General features: G+C 36.9%; 1 protein-coding gene across 2 annotated transcripts in view; it reads left to right on the forward strand.

The window, feature by feature from the left end:
- MPPED2 (metallophosphoesterase domain containing 2) overlaps positions 1-5,795 on the forward strand; it is a 102,525-nt gene that overhangs the window by 55,168 nt on the left and 41,562 nt on the right. The window lies entirely within an intron of this gene.

Below are 5,795 nucleotides of genomic sequence, written 5' to 3' on the forward strand. Positions count from 1 at the left end.
TGAAGCTGCTTTGTTGCATTGCCCTGCAGAACAGTATCGAACTTAGCTGTAAACCACTCTGAAACAATTGCCGCATTTTTTTGTGGATAAATAGGCTATATTTAGCCATGTGTGTGAAATAAGAGAAAAAGAATTGTAATTATTTCTGTTCTCCCTGCTGAATTCACTTAAAAAATTGTGGACTCAATATCCACTCTGTGCTTGTGGATTAACTGCAGTGGGATCTTAGTATGTACTGGGGAAGGAAGCTTCATTATATTGTATATTAGGTATTTATGTCTGCTGTGCTAATAGATTAGTATGGTAGTGTTTAACACCCACACAGCACAAGGTTCAAGGCAGCAGGTGCTTTAAGCGTTATTTCTGATCAGTTCTAGGCATTGTTTTCTCTTGCTTGTAAAGTTGTGATAATGAAATTTCAAGCCAGTTTTGATCTCATTCCACCCCTGTGCTGAGCATATGCAGGAAAAATTGCTGTCCAGTTTTGTACCGAGGAGACTCTTCTGTGTTTTTTCTACATGTTGTTTAATTGCGATGCCTGGTACCTCTCTGTGGAGTCTTGGGTAGCCCTTGTTTTAAATCCTCATGCTAACAACAGCCACAGTCCTTTGAGACTGTACCAGGAACCTGAACTTCAGTGATGGTGATAATCATTATGCTACTTGGCATTCTCAATTGTCAGCTGAAGTACTTAGATGCTAATTTATGCACACCTATAAGAAGGGTTTATTGTAAGCTTATAGCTTATATTTTTGATGTCAGGCTTGCTTTAAAGGTGAAAGTAGGAGAGGAAGGGGGCAGTGGTAGAGGTTGAACCAAAGAATGGGGCAAACCTATACAGACATTAGAAATTTTCCCCTTCATCTCCTCTCTAATGACTGGCCTGCAGGCCTTGGTGATTTATACACCACCACATATGTTGATGCTTCCGACAGTGCTGCTTTTTTTTGTGTGTGTGTGTGTGTCGTATGTGTACATTAGTGCTGGCTAGGTAAAGGTGATGTAGCTCTGTATCTCACATTCTTGACTTAAGGTATTTTTTTTCTTAATTCAAAAGTCATAGCCTTTAGCTAGTAGTAAAAATAAGCCTGACATTGCTTAGCTAAGAAAAAAATACTCTAAATCCTGCAGTATCAGCTAATTGGGAAAGATGATCTTAATTCAGATTAGGAATCATCTCTTAAAGACATGTCAAAGTAGGTTTTTTTAGTATAGCAGCATAGAACATACAGAAAACCGGGCACATAAAGGCCTTGGGTAGTGTGAGGTGAATTTGAGACTTGCTGCAAGGTGAGCAGCTGTGTGAGCTGGAAGGTGAGCTACTAAGATTAAGATTGTGTTCAACTTCTTTCATATGTATGTCTCAGACTCAGAGGGCTTGTATTCTGCAGGCATCCAATGATTACGAAGTGTAGACATCTTTTCAGATTTATTTGGGGCAGATTTACCTGGACTCTGCTTACTGCAGAGCTGCTGGAGAGATCTGGAGGAGAACGTAGAATCCAAGTCTGGGGAAATGTAGAATCCAAATCTTTGGGGAAGAGAGAGCTTGGTATTCTGAAATGGAGAACTGTGTGATATGCCTTTACATTTACATTTACATTTACATTTATATGTACTGGCAAAATGCAGTGATCTTTTTTTCCTTCTTTTGCTTCCTGAATCCATAATGGCAATCTGTTACCCTTTTGTCTCCAGCTGCATTCAGAAGTTCTTTCATTTTGCAGGTATACACATGGATTTAGAACGTTTGTTCTGAAATAGTAAGGGACCCCACATCAAGGAACTGAGTTGTTTTGACTGTAACAAGTGAATGGCATATGTATTCTGACCTAGTCATGGAAGACAAACGTTAATTATTCCTCTCCATAATCCATTGATAACTGGATTTTTCCAGTTAGTGATCAATGGGAAATAAAGCTAGATTGCTACAAAGGCACGCTGAGCTCCAACCAAGCGCAGACTTCTCCTCTCTCTTGAAGGATGTTTCATTTGTGTTCAGCTGTGGAAAAACTGTTGTCAAAGCATGTTTTGAGCAACGGTTGATGTGGGGTTCAGGCTATCATTTTGAATACAGCTTTTTAGATGAGCTAGTCTATGTTCAGAGGATAGAGGTGATGTTTTGTTTTGGGTTTGTTTTTTTTTTTTAATAATGGCAGTTCCTGGAAAATGTGAAAATTCTGCTAGTTTCCTACATTTTAGTTGGTCTTTGAGAGGAAAGAAAAGTCACATCAGATACTGGAAAAATCTGTTCCAAATCTGTTCTGTGCCTGGAAACTGAGACAGAATGATCAGACAAGCCTGTTAGGACTTACTAATTTTTTTCTCCTTCCCCTCCAACCACATTTCACTCTACTACTATAAATCTTAAGACTACCCCAAAGGAAGAGAATTTGGGGGGGTTTTGTATGTATTTATGGCCTCCTTACCCCAATTAGTTCTGTCACAGAAGTGGAACACTGGTCATTAACCCAGAAGATGGTCCAGCCTTAAAATGAGATAAGTTGGCATGTTCAATTTATGTGCATTTTTTGTAAGTGTTTCCAGAGGGAAAAAATTCTCATTTGCTGATAAAGCTACTGGTTTTAATTTAAAAAGAGGGATCAAACCAAGAATAACAGCTGTGATTCTGGAGGTTTCAGCCTGTCAGGGGTTTCTAAGAAGTAATTGCCAGAAGACTGGGAAAACTGGCTATAAGTCATCTTATCTATTTAGAAAATGTAAATTGCCAACTCAGTGTAACTACAGAAAAGAAATATCAGTCCATATTCATTACATGTTATTACTCATGGTACATCTGAAAGCTTTCTAAAGACCTAAGAGAATTCAAGTAGTGCCTCCTAACTTACAATTTAGTAGAATTTGTATGTAGAAAATAACTTACAATACACAGGAGCATTCATGTGTATTTGCAATTGGAATGTGCGGTGGTGCATATCAACAGCCTCTAAGGAGCAGAAAATTTGAATTTAGCCTGATGGTTCTGAGAGTATTAAATGGCATTAGCTGGAGGGGAGTTGAAAACAGAGTATGGGCCCCTAAAAGAGAAAAGAGCAAGGGTGGGACATGAATCACGCTCGAAGCTCTGCTCATTTTCAGAGGTGGAGAATGTAACTGACATTTTCACACCTCAAATAGGAGATTCTTTGATGTACCTTGAAGGAGCAAAATGGCTGAAGATTTTCCATTTGGTCTATAGATAACAATCCACAAAAACAGTTCCCTCCTTTCTCTTCCTTCTGACTTTGCCCTATGAACCTGGCTTGTTTGATGGGAAAAGAATTGATAGTTTATGCAGTCAAAACTCTTAAAGATTCCAATGGAAACATTTTCTCCTTTGGAAATTTGAGATTGAGGCTACTTATTGAACAGGACAAAAAATACAAACATTAATGGAAATATGAATTTTTAAATTTTAAAACTCCCTTTGTGAAGTATATGTAAGCATAACACATACTGATGTATCTGTAAAAGCGTAAGGAGAGACAGCCTGTTTTTACTGCAGCTTCGGGTGCTGAATCTGTATAAGTGAATACATGTAAGTTTTATTTAAATTCAAATGTTATTTTAAAATACGTGTGTTTTTAAAATTATATTTGAAATTGTTCATCCATGCTAAGGACTGATTTTACTATAATGTTATAGACGTTTGAATACAAGTATTCTAGCAATGTCTGTTTTCTAATGAAGCTTTTAAAGCATTCAAACCACCAGAGAACTGCAGTTAACTGGAGCCAGAATTTGTTTAAACCAAGTTTTGACAGAAACAATTGTTCAGGGAGAATATTTTTCTCTGGTTTATTTTGTTCTGCTTTTCAGCTCTACAGGTAGCTTTTTTGGTTTGTTTGAAAGACAAAAATAGTTTAAGTGAAAAAGTATTCTGATAAACTCTATTTTGTGTGCCTAGAAATTTATGTAGTTAATTTCATGAGTAATGAGGCAATAGGCTTATCTATGGATTTTAAATTCTGTTCTCCATAAAAATTCCACAAAAAATGTCACAAGCCATAAGTATAAAATAATCTAATAAAGCAATCATTGACATTATTTTTAGCTATTAAAAAATATGGGCAAATTCCACCCATATCTAGCAGAATGAAAAGTAAAACTGAAGACCCAAGACTTGCAGCGTATATATTTGTTTAGATGACTATAGATAGATGAATCTTTTTGAGGGTAGAAAATGTTTAATATAAAAGCTAATTTGATATAAATCAGTGCATTTTAATGGTTAACAGAATCAACTTTATGGAAATAACTGAAAAGCACAAACGTAAAAGATTAAAATTGATTATTTAAATAATGATTGAAATCTGCGATTTGCATCATTGTGATGAAAATCAATTCATCCTGAAAGAAGCAGGGAATAAAGCTCTTCCCTTCTGACAGGAACAGCAGCATTGTTCAGCGATATCCTGCGCACTTGTCAAGTTGTAGCTTGTTCAGGTCTCAAGAACAGAAGCACAAAGCTGGCCTCCCAGTTGTGTTTAATGAATACTAGTGGGTTTTTCTTATGTCCAAGAATTTGATCTGTAGGGTGATCCAGAGGTCAAGAACAAACGGCTCACTATCGCTCACCTCTGTGAAGCCAAGGCTTTCATTTGCTTTTTTTAGTAACTCTAGAGGAAGTGCCTTAACTCTTTTTAAGAAGCAAAATTTTAATTGGCATAGATAATGCAGCCTTCAGAAAGTATAGACAGGTTCAGTCATCTCCTTTAAAAATAATGTTTTGTGAAATTTTTTTCTCCTCTCTTTAGCCCAGTGGAAAATTTGGGGATTTCATCAAGTGGTTCTGCCTAAGTTTGAACTTATTTCTGTAACCGTTTCTTTCACTGCTTCATTTGCAATCATATTTTAATACAAATAGCTCTTAAGTTAGTACATCTCCTATCTTCTGATCAGTGTTTTCAGACTTGGTGTTTATCCTGTCAGAAAAGCATCAGATGTTGTTTTTTTCTTTTCAATTATAAGTTTTGTTATGCATCATGGATTTTGCTGACAGTCTTCAAGTTCTTGAAATAGCAAGCAAATTAACAGCAGATATTGAGTGTGAGGACTGGAAAACCAATTGGCAACTCACATGATAGGATTCAGATATACTGATGGGTTGGAATGGATCTCATTTCTTTTATTTTCATAGTCTCAGTTGGCAATTAGCTTGTGCCTTCAAAAAGGAGCAATAGAAATTGGACTACTAAGCGATAAAGTTCTTCACTGCTCTTTAGCAGTGAGAAAACCGGGGGGAGACTGGACAAGACTGTAGGTGTTGTACCAGTTTTTCAGGAATTCCGGCATTTATGCAGTAGAAGTCAGCAACTGAGAAAAATATTGGCAAAGACTGAAGTCTTCTGTCTGTGTGTTAAACAAACACACCACCACTGTAGCATGGTTGTGTTTAAAGGTGCAGGCTTCTGTTTCATTTTTCTTGGCATTTGTCCTTCAAGTCTCTCATTTTAGGATCGAAGAATGTATTCCCTCCGGTCTAGAATTGCAGCAGTTTGTTTACATTTTTTGCCTTGTTGGGAATGTCCCTGATTTTTCTTCAGTCTCTTTGATACCAGATTCACTTCTAAGTCAAAAATTGTCCTGTTTACTTTTAAAAGCTTACTTTTCCCCCCGCTTTTCCCCTCTTTCTTATAAATAGTGGAATGTTCGTAATTTTAAATATATTATCTCATAAGTCACTTAATACTATGATTGTAACCGGTCCTAGTTAATTCTTTGGAGAGCTCTGCATCCTGGCACTGGGGCAAATCATGAAGTCTTAACCTTTCCTTCAGGCTTGACTTCAGCAG

This window comes from Pygoscelis adeliae, unplaced genomic scaffold (genome assembly GCF_000699105.1).
Source record: "Pygoscelis adeliae isolate BGI_AS28 unplaced genomic scaffold, ASM69910v1 Scaffold171, whole genome shotgun sequence".
Classification (NCBI taxonomy): Eukaryota; Metazoa; Chordata; class Aves; order Sphenisciformes; family Spheniscidae; genus Pygoscelis; species Pygoscelis adeliae.